Source organism: Nomascus leucogenys, chromosome 22a (genome assembly GCF_006542625.1).
Source record: "Nomascus leucogenys isolate Asia chromosome 22a, Asia_NLE_v1, whole genome shotgun sequence".
Classification (NCBI taxonomy): domain Eukaryota; kingdom Metazoa; phylum Chordata; class Mammalia; order Primates; family Hylobatidae; genus Nomascus; species Nomascus leucogenys.
In genome coordinates this window covers 832,903-847,443 of record NC_044402.1, presented here as the reverse complement: position 1 = coordinate 847,443, position 14,541 = coordinate 832,903, and the positions used below count along the sequence as shown (strand labels likewise).

The 14,541-nt window shown below is 61.7% G+C and overlaps 1 long non-coding RNA gene across 1 annotated transcript; it reads left to right on the top strand.

Moving 5' to 3' along the window:
* The first annotated feature begins 9,888 nt into the window (after positions 1 to 9,888).
* Positions 9,889 to 14,015, top strand: LOC115832484. Its single transcript, XR_004027991.1, has 3 exons — positions 9,889 to 10,255; positions 10,353 to 10,581; positions 13,976 to 14,015. It is a non-coding gene; the product is annotated as an uncharacterized LOC115832484 (long non-coding RNA).
* Positions 14,016 to 14,541: the final 526 nt, after the last annotated feature.

Below are 14,541 nucleotides of genomic sequence, written 5' to 3'. Positions count from 1 at the left end.
GCAGCTGGGTGCTCCCCTGGGACACAGGCCTGCCCTCGGCCTTCACTTCCCACAGCTGCCCAAGCCCATCATGCTCTGGGCCTCACCCTTCCATATCTGGGACCCTGAACAGCCGCCTGTGAACACCGACAGGAAAAACAGGGGAGTGTCCAGCATTGAGGCACGCGAAGAGCCCTGACCCCTGGCCCTTCCCTCCAGCCACCTGGGACAGCCTGAAACCAGCCTGAACCCAGCGAGGGAAGTCTCGGACGCTGGAGACGAGCTTGTGTTCTTCCTGTGTGATGCTGAAACTCCAGGCACTGCCACAGCTTGGGAGAGGGGGTCCGGCCAGCCCTGCTCCTCCCTCCATGGAGCTGGCCCTGGGAGGGCAGGCAGCTGGTAGTGCCCACTGTATTGGAGGCAGCAGCCCCTCAGACTCTGTGCCTGCAGCCCAGCCTTGGGAAACAGCATACTGGGCATGGGGCAGAGGCCCATTCAGTTCCCCAGACAGTGAATAACTAATGACCCAGGCTCAGCCATTCATTGGAAATTTTCTTGATTCAGAGAAACCCCCATCACCCTCAGCCAGAAAACCTCTTGGTCCCCTGGTCACAGTGATTGAAGTACCCCCAACCACAACCACACAACAGGGAGTGATGTGGGGGAGTCCTGGGCTTCTAGAGGCTGGTCATGGCTCCCTGCCTCAGTTTCCTTGTGGGCAAGAAGGCACCAGAGGCCTGTGACCTCCCCTGCTGTCATTGGGCCTGGCCCCCATCAGGTTTACGCAGTGAGGTGCAGACCCTCAGCAACCATGTCCTGGGCCTTCTGCATCCCCAATCCCTCCCATGTCACCTCCCATTTCCCATTACTGCCAAGTTCCAGTGCCTGGGGCAGGAGCACAACCCATGCAGCCAGCCAGGCCATGCTGGCAGAAGCTGCTGGTGGGGTCATCTGGGCATGCTCAATGGCACCCCAAGAGCTAAAATGGACTCTAGGGGGGTGGCCAGGCCCTGGTGGGGGAGGTACACTCCCACTGCACAGCTCCAAACCCGATGGCTGGGCCCTGACCTGCAGGGCCCCAGGCTCACCAGCCCCTCCGCCTCTAACAGGCCTGTGATCAGTTCCTCTTCCCCTCCAGAGAGACCCAGTTTCCCACAGCCTGCTTCTCTGGGGGACAACTCCCTGCAGCTTGGGAATTCTCACTGTCCCACCTCCTATTTTATCTTCTCTTCTCTTCTTTCTCTCTCTTTTTTCTTTTTTTTTTTTTTTTGAGATGGAGTCTCACTCTGTCACCCAGGCTGGGGTGCAATGGCCCAATCTCGGCTCACTGCAACCTCTGCCTCCTGGGTTCAAGTGATTCTCCCGCCTCAGCCTCCCAAGTAGCTGGGACTACAGGGACCCGCCATTATGCCTGGCTAATTTTCGTATTTTTGTAGAGACCGGGTTTCACCATGTTGGCCAGGCCAGTCTTGAACTCCTGACCTCAGGTGATCCGCCCACCTCGGCTTCCCAAAGTGCTGGGATTACAGGCGTGAGCCACTGCGCCCAGCCCACCTCCCATTTTCTTAGAAGAAACTGAGACACAAGGAGCCTGAGAAAGTTGCTTAAGGTCATACAGCCCATCGGAGGCAGGGTGCAGGTGAGGCACAGGGACCAGAAACTTCTTCCACCTGACATCTCTGAGACAGCGGCCTCCCTGTCCCCCTCTTGCCACAGTCTCTCCAGGATAAGGTGAGGGTGTCAGGGGCCTGGGTCCCCACTTGTGACCCCACCGGGCTGCTCCTGGGACGGGCTGTGCAGGCCAGGAGACTGGCGGACCTAAGAAACTGAGACATGTTCCCCAGCTCCCCCAACCACGTCCCCAGCCCCGCCGCTCCCGGACCTGCCCTGCCGCCTGGTGGCTGCGGCTGCGCTGCGCCCGACCGGCCCGCGCTCCAGGGCATCCGACTTCCAGTTCCCCCGCCCGCGCCCGGGAGTGTGCCGAGAGCAGCAGAGGTCGAGACAGCAGCCCGGAGGTGGTGTTACCCGCAACCTCGGCTCCCGCGCTCGGGGCCGCTTCTCTCCTGGGTGCAGTCGGCTCTGCGCGGGGACCCTCAGCACGCCGTCCACGGACACGGCTCCCTCGGCCACAGTCTCCTCCCCGCCATCAGACGCACTGCATACCTGGAGTCTTTGTTTCCCAGGCAGGGAAATGGGCATGCTGCGCCCACGGGGGCAGGGAGGACTGGGGAGCCCGCCCTGGGGGCCTGGAGGATTCGCGTGGCCTCCGCGGTCCAGAAGTACCCCTCTCCCCTAGCGATGCCCAGGATTCTCTTCCCCAGTTCCCTCCCTGGTCTAGAGCCGAGACTCACAGCTCCCCAGCCCTCGGTCCCGAGTTCCCTGTCCCCTCCCCCAGGCCCGGAACCACCCGGTCTCCTCCGCGCCTCCCCAACCCCCAGCCCGGAGCATTCCTGCCCGCACCGTACCCTTCAACCTCCGCCCCCGGCCAGGAGCCTCCCTGGCCCTTCCTGCCCGGCGGGGCAGGCTCCGGGCAGGCGGGCAGCCTCGCGGCGGCGGCATCCGCGCCCACCTTCATGCCCCCGCAGGCTGGAGCGCGCCTGGGCCTGTCGAGGCCGCTGGCAGAGCAGCGGCGGGGCGGGCGGGGAGGCTGCGTCTGCGCCGCCCGGAGGAGCCTCCGCAGAGGCTGGAGCGAGCCCAGGCAGGCTGGGGCGCTGGCGCGAGGCGAGCTGGCGGGGGCGGGAGAGCTGGCCCAGCGCTGGGTTTCCTGGGTCCCAGCACGCACGCGCGCCTTAGTGGGGCGCCGGCCGCTTCCCAGGGAGATCGCCCTTGGCCTCGCCTCTGGCCCTTTTATTTGCACAATCACCCCGAGGTGGGTGATGCCATTGTTCCCACTTTTCAGACTCGAAAGTCGAGACACAACTGGAATTCATATCCAGGTTCCAGACACCGCCCGTCCTCGGGCAGAGGTTTGCGCAGAAACAAGCATCATTCCTGACCTTAGGGACCTCACCGAGCCTGTCTGCGGGCAGGCAGGGAGGTGCTGAGAAATCGGGTGCACGTGCCGGCACCCGGGGCCCCAGAGCTCCCCTCCCCATGAAGCCCTCCCTCAGCCCCCTCCCTGGAGAAATGGCGAGCCATCTGGAAGGAGGTCCAGAGGGGACCCGCTCCCGCCAGGGCCTCTCTTCTAGGAGTGGAAGAGTGGGCGGAGGAGAGAGGTTCCTGGGTCCCCAACCCCGTCCCAGGCCCTGGGAGCCGCCCCCCGCCCCCTCGGGAATCTAGTTCTCTTCGCCAAACCGCCAGCCCGGGCGGAGGGCTGCGGGTGGGGGCGAAGCCGAGCGCGCTGACACACGCGCCTGGAATTCCCAGGAGAGCCGGCCACGGCCCGTGACCTCTCCCGCTCTTGGCCGGCCCCAACCAGCGGGGCCGAGGGGAGGACAGGCTCCCTCGACGGGGGTGGGGCGCACACCCACCTCGTTCCTCCTGCTGGAGCCCGCCCTGTCCCTGTCCCTCCCCCTCCCAGGCAGCCTGCCTCAAGGCAGCGGTACCCTCTGTGTTCGGACCCAGGCAGATGTGAACTCCCCTCACCCCACAACCACCAGACAGCCCAGGGCAGACCCTGTCCAGCTCCTGCCCCAGGGCCTTGAGCACATTACCAAATGCTCTGTGCCTCAGTTTCCCCATCTCTGCAAAGGGTGCTAACGGCCATCTCAGAATGGTTCGTTGAGATTCAAAGTGTCTTGTAAATGGTTGTTACAATTGCATGGAAGGTAAACTGAGGCCCAGAGGCCCCAGCCCCCACCCCCCACCGCTCCCCGCACAGTGTTCTCCACCATCACACTCTGGGTTTTGGAGGTGCAGAGGGCACCCAGCTGGGAGCTCGGGGCAGGCTGAGCTGCACACAGTGGTGTGAATGGGCGTGCATGTCACGCACGGCAGTGTGCCGTGTGCCCCTCCACGTGCGAAGGTGTGTGCTTGTGACTGCTGGTGTGAACATGTGTGTGTACCCTGCCCTCATGCAAGTGTGCATCGTGTGTATGCTCTGGGCAATCCACTCCTCGGCTGTGGTGTTCTGTAAACAGTGGAGGTCTCAGATGCCAGTCCCTGGGGACATTGGGCCCCCGCCCCCAGGTTTGGCTGGCCCAGCTTGTCCCCTCCCCTGATCAGCCCTTGCCAAGGAGTGCTTTGCCATCTGGGAGCTGGAGGGAGTGTGGCGGGCTTAGCGCCCTGCAAGGGCAGGCCTGTGCCCTGAGAGCAGATGGTCCCCGGCTCACCCTCTAGGCCAAGAAGTCCCCCAGCTCAGGTGACAGCAGAGCCCAGGAAGGGGGGCCAGCCACGTCAGCCAACCCCAGGGAACCCCCCCACCCCTGAGAGCTGGGCACTCAGGATGGGGCACTCCGCAGAAGCCTTAAGGACTGACAGTCCAGGGAGCTGGGGTCCTGCCGTGCAGACACACTGGGGGGCCCAGGTCTGCAGGGACCCGCTGCAGAACCAGGAGTCCCAGGGCACACGAGCCTCCCTGCCCAGGTTGCTGGCAAGCCCCTGGGGTGGGTGGGGGCCCAGCTGCCCCACCCTGAGCAGGCTCAAGCCTGTTTCCCAGATCCCCCCTGAACCCACTGCCCGAGCAGCAGGGTAAGAGACGAGCAGGGGACCACAAACTCACGAACTGAGACCTGTCCCTTCACCCTGTGCCCAGAGACCAGGCAGACCGCTTCCTACCCAGACCCAGAGCCCAGAGGGGTCCCATGGGCTGGCCCACCCCACCACATCCCCGTATGGCCTCCACCCTGCACGGCTCCCGAAGGCTGGGGATGCTCCCTCCCCTGGTGTGGGGGGCTGGGATGGGTGAGCCAGGGCCCCCACTCACCCCTAGCCTTGTCGCTCCTGCCCCAGGTTCCTCAGCACCTGTCCATCACAGCCTGCTGACTGACAAGGACCCCGTGCTGCAGGAGGCAAGCTGGGGCCCAGGATGGACCGCAGCCCCGGAAGGATCGTCATTCATTCACATCTCCACCAAACAAGCCCCATGGCTGCCCAGTGCCAGACCTGGCCTGATGCCTGGATGGCTGCCACTGGGATGATCAGGGTCAAGTAGTGTGGGCCTTTGAGCATCATGGGGAGGGCGGGGAGGCCTCTAGAGGCACCCAGGGTGCAGGTCTGAAGAGGGATGGGCTCAGCTGGCCAACACACGGACACCTTGAGCCTGGCCTCCACTTCCCCCAGCCTGGCTGCCCGTACTCCCCACCCCAGCAGTGGGCAGCGTGTGGTGCACCAGTCCTGCTTCCCCTGCTGCCATCCTCCAGGGGATGGTGTCCTTGGGCCCTAATGGCCTTCAACTGCCCACAGAAACCCTTCCAAGGTCCCAACTTGCAGCCTCCTGGCGGGACCAATGTCCTCTCCAGGCCCTTCATGCATGGACCAGCCCACAGGGGCATTGCTCCATGCCAGCAGCCCCTCTGCCCTGGCCTGCAGCCCTCCCAGCGCCTGCTCCAGGCTTGACCTCTCCCTCACCTTCTCCTTCAGGTCCTATCACCCAAGGGCACAGAAAGGCACTGTCACACCACCAGGGGGCGCCCTGCCTCAGGTGCGGGCTTAGGACACAGTAGTGTTGCTTATCTGGGAGCCCAGGGGCTGGGGACAGAAGAGGCTAACTGACCCCTGGCTGGTACCTTCCGGGCTTCAGGACAACTCAGCCAGGTGGTCACTGTGGGCCCACTCCCCAGATGAGGAAACAGGCCAGAGAGGGGGATGCCACCAGTCCCGGCTCTTGGGAGTGGGAGGTCTGTATCTCCAGGATTCCTCCAAGCCACCAATTTGGGAAAGTCATCTGACCTCTCCGGGCTTCCGTTTCCCCACCTGTACAGTGGGGGTGGGAAGGCATCACTGCTGGGGCTGAGCATGGGACTACAGGACAGAGCTTGGGGCCCTGGCTCCAGCAGGCTGGTCTCCAGCCCCTGGGAGCAGGGACCCACCCCACCCAGCACGGGCGCCTAAAGGCTGCTGTCTCCGCCAGCAGGTGACCATGCACCCATGGTGGGAGTCCACAGGGCCAACTCAGCCCTGCACCTGCCAGCTGGGGACAAACTCTCCTGAGAAGCTTTTGGGCTGTGGCTGGAACAAGCGAGGCTGCCTTTGAGAGGCTGCCTTTCTGCTTTCTGCTGTGTGCATGTGTGAGCACATCTGTGTGTGCCAGGGGCCTGGGCTTGGTGTGACCCCTAGCAAGGATGCCCCAGCTGTCAACACCCTCTCCCTCCTGTGGTCCCCACTGTCCCCAGATGGAGGCCGAGTCCCCCAGCCCAGAGTGCCCCAGGGGTCGAGAGTGCCCACTGCTTTGAGCCACAGAGACCCAGGCCCCAACCTCCTCAGGACCCCCAGGCCTCCTGGGCCACCAGGATGCAACCCCCACCTCCTGGCAAGGTGAAACCCCGTTTGGCAGCTGAGGCCCTGGTGCCTGAGGCCATCAAGGGAGGTCAGAAGGGACAAAGGCCACGGCTCGGCCGAGAGGAGGGTGCCGTCCGCTCTGCTCAGGCACTGGGCCGGGTGCCAGCAGCACCACGTTCCCACGCTCTATGGTGCCAATCTTGGCACCCCAGCCCTGCCCCACCCTTGCCTTGCAGGGACCAGGGCACCGGGAATGTGGCTGTGGATTCCGTCCCCTGGGGCCACGGATTCCTGTCTCAGTGGGCGAGGGTGGAGGACGGCTTTCCACCCTTTGATCCTTGCCAGTTCCAGGGAGCTAGGCCACGCCCAGGCCCTGCCAGCCAGGCCACAGGGGAGGCCAGGAGGCAGGCCCAGGCGAGACAGAGCTGACTCTCTCAGCTCAGGAACCCCAGCTCCCAGGGCCTGGGCCTGCTCCCCAGGTGCCCCAGAAGCTCCTGCCTCGCCTCTTGCCAGCTGGGCACAGGGCCTGGTGCCCAGACAAATCGGGCAGAGAAGACCAGCATTGGGCAATGGCCCAGTCCCCACCTTCAGCCTGTGAGGGCCACAGCAACCTCTTCCCTCACCTCCCCAGTCTGCCCCAGGGCACAGAGTCCCAGCCCCTCTCTGCCAGCCTGGCCTCACATGCTCACCCTCCTGCCCTAGCACCCCCCATTCGGCAGCCACAACTGCCCAACCCGGAGACTCCTGGGTGCCTGGTGCCGTTCAGGACACTGGCCTGCTCAGCATCAAGACAGATCCCAGAATGTCCTGGACTTCTGACCACAAAGGAGCCAGCACAGGCTGCAGCCTGGCACGCAGCTCAGAACCCTCAACCCTATGTGCTTGTTTCCTGCTTCCCCAGCCTCTGGAGCCGGCTGACAGCTACCCCCTCAGTACACCTTCATGCGTCCCCGACCCCTGTTCAAGCACCACTGAGCACCCCAACCAGTGGACAAGGGGACAAGGGGTCCCACAGGAAACAGGGCCACCCTCTGAGCCTGGGGGAGGGGAGAGCAGTCTCAAAATCCCACGTGGGAGGGGCCCAGGGCCAGCAGTCCAGATAACTGAGGGGCCCAAGGAAGGGTCTCGCCCGGGGTCCTGAGAGGCAGGAGGCTGGCTCCACTCTGCCGCCGTCCTGATCTGCTAAGTGGAAATTACAGTCATTAGCGTCCCCTCCCAGAGGCCCGTGGTGCCCGGTGGGCCTGGGACTTGCCCCACCCCCTCTGCCACATATGACCCAGGGAGAAGGCGCTAAAGGTGGGCGCCGGATGCAGGGCGTAGGACTCCGGCCTCTGCCGGGCCGAGCCACGGAGCCACCTGGCTTGCGGGGATCCCTGGGACCCAGCCTTGTTCTACTGCCCACTCGACGCGGCGGGCACCCTCCTTCCTGGTGGGTCCTTACTCCCAACCCTGGCCTGGCCATGGGATTGCCGGGGTCGGGGGGGCCCCTTTCCAATGGGGCGCCTTCCTATGCAGACAGAGGAGAGGGGAGTGGTCAGGCTGGGTCCTCAAGGTGCCCATACAGGGGTATGAGGAGGCAAGTGCTCACCGGAGCAGCCAGGGACGCTCCCTGGAGGAGGGGGCCCGGAAGACCCCTGGGTGCAAGAGTGGATTCCTGAGCAAAACCTCCGCGGGTGGAGAAAGAGAGTATGGCGGGGGCCACGGGGGTCCGAGTCCCGACACGCGGCTGCGCACTCGCTCCCCTGCACCGCGGGCGGGGCTGGGGCCGGAAACGCGCGCGGCGGCTTCGGATTCCTGCGCGGTGGGACAAGCCCGCGCCTGCGCGCCGCCCGGACAGGGCACGTCGCCCGCGCGGGGAGTGGCAGGCGGCCCAGCAGGAGGGGACCCCGACCCCCCCTCACCGCCTGCCGGGGCGGGCCGCCACGCTGGACGGGGGCAGCGCGGGGCGGGGTCGGGGGGCGGCAGAAGGCGCCTTTGTGCGCCGCGTCCCTGAGCGTGTCGCGGCGGGCCCGGCACCGGCCCCGCTCCAGCGCCCGCCCCCGGCCCGCGCCCCGGGCCCCGCGCGCATACCTGGCGAGGCCACGAGGGGATTCTGCGGGCCGAGCCCCGCCTGGGCTGCGCCGCCGCAGGCGGGAGAGGCTGAGGACTCTTTTGGGAAGCCCCTCCGCCGGCTGTAACCCCAGGGCCGTGCCACCCTCCTGATCACCGCAAGCATGGACCCCCCCACACCCCCAGCACGCTGCGGGTGGGACAGGCAGGGCCGCTGTCGGGTGGCTTGGCTGTCCTGGAGTTGGGGACGAAGTCCCCGGGCTTGGTCCCCCGAGGGGTTGGTTGGGCGTCCTGGGGTAGGTGGCTGCCGCGACGGTGTGGGCGGCTTGCGTGTGGCCGACCGGGGTCGCTGCTGAGCCCTGGAGAGCGGAGGGTCCAGGCTAGGCTAGGGGAGCGAGAGGCGAGGGCGGAGCCGCGGAGGTGTGGGCGGCTTGCGTGGTCCGAGAGGCCCCAGGTTCCCGGCAGGGCGGGGGAGGCTGGGGCGGGGCCAGAGCCGGACCCGCGAAGCCGCGATGGAGAGGGCCTGGAGGGTGCGCCAGGAGCCGGCGTCAGGGCCTGCCTCCATCTCCTCCAACCCTCCCTCCAACCCCCACCCCATTTATTCCTGTAACAAATCCCTACCGGGAGCTGGCACAGCAGCTGTGCGCTGGGGATACACGAGATACTCACCCTCCCTGCCCTCCAGGAGCTTGGACTCAGCTGAGGTCTGCAGGGGCCAGCAGGAGCAGGGCCGAGGGCCCTGGTGGGAAGGTCGTGGCCCACTAGGGAAGGCTGGGCCCGGGGGGTCAGGTGGAGGGCAGGCTGAGCTGCGAGCTGTTTCCTCAGCCTGGAGCAAAGCCACCACTCCCAGTGCCTGGCCGCCTCACTCCCGAAAGCTCAGCTCAGCCTACATGTGCTGACCCCTCTGTCCCCCAGGCCCAGGTTGGCCACTGGTCAGGACGGTGCTCCCAGAGGGACCCTCCTCTCCGGCAGAGAGGAGGGAGAGGCAGGAGGTGCTCAGGGCAGGAGTGTCTGGAGTGGGTCTGGACAGGAACAGGGGCGACATTCCAGGCAGAGGGGCCCAAAGAAGCAAAGGTGCACCAGGGAGAAATGCCCGCTGTGCTCCACCACAGTGGAGGTGCAAACCTCAGCATGGAAGATGAGGCTGGAGGGAGGGGCCTGGGCTGGAACATGGCCAGGATGGCAGTGGGGAGCCATTGGAGATGTTTGAGCAGGGGAGTGACAGGGCCAGATTCGAGTTTTGCAAAGATAACATCTTGAGCCATTAAACAGATTTCTAGGATTTCAGGTTTATTTATTTATTTATTTAGAGACTCACTTCACCCTGTTACCCAGGCTGTAGTGCAGTGGTGCGATCTCTGCTCACTGCAATCACTCAAGGCCAAGTGATTCTCATGCCTCAGCCTCCTGAGTAGCTAGGACTACAGGCGTGCACCACCATGCCCGGCGAATTTTTGTATTTTTAGTAGAGGTGGAGTTTCGCCATGTTGGCCAGGCTGGTCTCGAATTCCTGGCTGGGATTACAGGCATGAGCCACCACGCCGTGCTAGATTTTGGATTCTTGATACGTATCATCAACCATTCTCCAGAGTTTGGCCAGCTTCACGCTCCATCAGTGGTCTCACCAAAGACCTTCTAATCTTGATTGTGTTGACTGGTGTCTATTTTCTAATGGTGTTTGGTTTTGGAACCTGCATTTCTTTGAAAAAGAGTGAGCATGTGCATTTTCCCAGATGCCTAGTATCCAACTGCACTTCTCCATGTGTGCATTGTCCCCTGAGCTGGCAAGAAGATCCTACTAGTTGGTCTGCATGCCATGCCAGCTCGGCCTTGCACCCTGGGGGCCCAGGTAACTAGCTCTCACCAACAGAAAGAGATGTGATGGACATCACCTGAAGCCAGACCCTAAGACCTCTGTGTGCCCCCTCCGTGTCTCCTGTCTGCAGCTGTTGTCCACACCAAGGGTGGCCTACAGAGGGAAGTGAGGACCTTGGGACTTCCTCCAGGACAGCCCTCGCTGTTCAAATCTCCACCTGCTGCAGAGCTGCCTCCAGTCAAGCCCTTGTTTCCGGCTTTCTGTGCCCTAAATAAACTTCCGCTAGGATTGAGCCGTCAGCATTCTGTGGTGGGCGTCGCTGCTGCGAGGTTGCCCTCGTGCACGCAAGCTCCTCACAGGTAAAGGTGATCTGCCTGTGGACATACTTGTTACAGAAGTTTCCCGCCTGCTGTGTGCATCTCGCCTGCGTGCAGTCACCATTCTTTATGCAGTTGGTGCCTCCATCTGCTCCTGTGTGGTTTCTTCTTTTGGTTCCTTTATTATCTCTCTTTTGGTGCTGTTTCCCAGGGACTTAACTGCCAGAAGTTTGGTAAATCCTCAACTCTCAAATTCACCCTTTTCTACAGATTTAAACAGACACTGAATGCTTCACCTAGCATTGGGGCAGAAGGAAGGTGCAGGCTCGGCCCTTGGCCCTTCTCAAGGGTGTGAGATCAGTTTGGCCGAGAAGGGCGCCCTGAATGTCAGGCTGCTTGACAGGAAGCACTGCCAGGCCCAGTGAGATGCAGAGATTAAGTTGCGAACACCTGGCCTGAGGTGTGCAGAGCAGCACTCTGGGGTGAGCGAGGGCTGTCCTGGAGGAGGACGAATTACACCTTTCCCCTGATTCCCTCACAGCAGGACCATGCCTAGTCCTTGAGGAATCAGGGGAGGGATGTAATTTGTCCTCCTCCAGGACAGCCCTTGCTCACCCCAGTGTGCTGCTCCGCAGCTCAGGCCAGGTGTTCGCAACTGAATCTCCGCATCTCACTGGGCCTGGCAGCGCTTCCTGACAAGCAGCCTGACATTCAGGGCGCCCTTCTCAGCCAAATTGATCTCATACCCTTGAGAAGCTCCAGAATGAGTCTGAGAAGCCTCACCAGGGCTGATACATCCTTCCAAGGTGGGGTCAGGAGACTCCCTGGCCAGGGGTGGCCTCCCCTGGGCCAGCTCCAGGCTTTGCCAGGCCCCCTTGGAGCCTCCACCAGCCATGCCCACCAGGCATATGCCGGCACGCACGGAGGCTGGCAGGTCTGTGAGCCCAGGATTAGGGGCCCACAGAGGCAGACCCAGGGGTCCTAGAGGTCACAGACAAGGCCATCAGCTTCTCTCAGCCCATGCAGCCTGGCCCTGGCCCACCAGGCCAACCCTGTGTGGGTGCGTACACCACCCCCATCCCGGGGGCCACACCCCACCTGGCTCCTGTCCCATGGATGCCCCAGGGAGGTCTTCCTCTCTTCTCTGCCCACAATTCACCCTCTCCCTGAGCCCTCTTCCCTCACCTGGGATCTGATCTTTCCTCCTGGACACTCATGATGCCCACAGCTTGGTCACCATCTCTGTGCTAGAGATCCTGACAATCCCTAAGCCCCTTCCCCAGCCTTGGTCTCCCCATCCCGGGAGCAGGGCGGTGATGCCACCCTGTACACGCCTCTGTCCCCGGCCCCGGCTCTTCTCCAAAGTGCGATGCGGGGCTCCAGTGGCCTGGGACCTCCATCTCTCAGAGGCACCCCTCCCCTGGCAGTTCAGGCTCAGGAGCCACCTCTTTCCCTCCTGCTGATCAAGTCAACCTCCTAAACATCTATCCACTCTGAGCCCTACCGGCCCCTACTCCAGTGCTCTCCTCACCTGTCCCATTCCTGGCTCCCCAGCTCACCTTGTCTCCATCCTGGCTGCCAAGAGAGCATCTCAGACACACACCTGACATGCCCCCTCCTCTGCTCTGAAGCACGCCATTGCTCCCCAGTACCTGCAAGATCAAACCCAAGCTCTTGTGGCCGCAACCTCAGTAGAGCCCACACCCCACCAGGCTATGTCTGGCTATGCACAGGTCCTCCCACCCAGGTTCTGTCCCCCACACTGAAACTCAGGTGTTACTGCTTCTGCAAACCCTGTCCTGCCACTGGCCCCCTTCGGAGTCCCACCCAGCTCTGCACCCTCCTTTGTGCCCCTGACCTGGCCTGTGTCTGCATCAGTTGAGAAGCCCTTGCCTCTCTGGCCTTCCCCGGCTGGGTTTCAGGGCCCTGCCATTTCAGCCCCAAGCCGGAGTCAAATACTGTGCTTCCCCAAACCACAGCAAGGAGAGCCCTCACCAAGAGCCTGCAGAATGAGATGCTCAGCCCCTGTCTGGGATGCAGCCTCCCAGAGAGGTGGAGTGACTGGCTTGGTGTCACACAGCACATCCAAGTCCCAGGTGGCTAAACAGAAGGGAGAAGCCCTGGGCCCGTCCCCTTCAAGTCCTCCTGGAAGCTCAGGCTGCCCTCTGGGCTCAGGGAGCCGACTCCATTCCCTGCAGGTCCAGCCCGTCCCCCTGCCTCCCAACCCTCTACAACACACACCACACACACACACACACCTGTCCCCCTGCCTCCCAACCCTCTACAACACACACACACACACACACACCTGAAGCAGCTTGGTTGAGCCAGGCATTAGGCGGGCAGGCTCCAGCATGCCCTGGCATCCTGGCCCAGTGGCTGGGAAGATCCCGGACGGGCCTGGTCAGCACCCGGCATCTCAGGAGCTCAGGCCCTGGAGGTCTGAACAGAGAGCACCAGCACGGCTCACTGACCTGTGACTTGTGACTGAGCTGTAGGGCCGAGGGGCCAGGGCGTCCTGTCCCTGAGCCACATAGCCCAGTGGGGGAGGGGCTGCCACAGGAAGGCCAGGTCCCAGCATTGCTTATGGGGAGGGCAGAGGGGGCCGGGGCAGCTCAATGCAGCGCTGGGCCAGCTGGGGTGCAAGGCAGGCCTAGAGGGGCCATGACACCTGCCACAGCCCAGAGCCTCCCCTGGGCCTCCAAAGCGGCGGGAATGTGGGCACTGGAACCTGGCAAGCACAGCCAGGGCAACGGTGGGCACCTTCTGCCAGGCCCCTCCACACAGGGCTGAATGGCACCCTCTAGCCCAGTCTTCTGACATGGCCTGGAAAGAGATTTCAGGTTGCTTAGTTTTGTTTTTTGTTTTTGTTTTTGCTTTTTTTTCCTCATAAAAGATAGGTGGATTTCAAGATTAATTCTTGAATATTTTATAATTTCCGTTCTTTTGGAAAATAAGCTCTTCCCTGTTATTTATTTTTTTACTGGCTTTAAAGAACGCTGTTGACTTCTTTGTATTGGGCCCCCTTGTTGACCTCTGATTAGTGCTAGTAGGTAAGTGTTGGTTATTTGGGAAATTCAACATTAAGCAACCACGTTATCATGAAAGACACGGAAATATAACTTTGCCTTCCTTGATATTGCTCCGCAAAGGCTGATTTCTTTTTCCTGTCTTGTTGCATTGGCCAGGACTTCCAGGATGATATGGAAGAGTAACTGAGAGCAGCTGCCCGGTGCTTCCCAACCTTAGAGGGAGGTCACAGGCAGTGTCCCTGTGGTGCCAGCCACGGGTGTGAGGAAGACCGTCCTTATAGCAAAATGCCTTCTCGTTCTTATTCTCTACTTTTAAAAATCTTTAAATCATGAGTATATTAAATGTTATCAAATGCCATATTCTACATCAATATAATGATTACAATTTTTTTTTTTTGAGACAGGGTCTCGCTGTGTCACCCAGGCTGGAGGGCAGTGGTGTGATCTCGACTCACTGCAGCCTCGACCTGTTGGGCTCAAGTGATCCTCCCACGTCAGCCTCCAAGTAGCCAAGACCACAGGCAGGCGTCACCATGCCCAGCCCCCATGATGACTTGACTTTTCTTCTTGAACCTGATGAATTTCTGTGTTAACATTTCTGATTTGAACCCTTCTGATATCCCTGAGATAAACTTTATGTGACCTTGGTATTCTGTTGGATTTTGGTTAGCTGATACTTCAAGATTTTTATAAAACTGGGTTGCAATTTATTTGTGTTCCTGTTTCTAGCTTCATCAAATGGGCAGGACCACTTTCTCTTAACTTCTCCTTTTCTGGAACAATGGACGTATCCCATGGCTTATCTGTTCCCCACAGGTTTGGGATATGGGTGCTGTGAATGCCGCTGTGCTGGGGGCTTTGGGAAGTGTGTGTTTGCGTGCATGTGCGGTGGGATACAGGTGTGGTTACTACTTTAATTTCTTTCTTTTTTTTTTTTTTTTTTTTGAGATGGAGTCTCACTCTGTTGCCC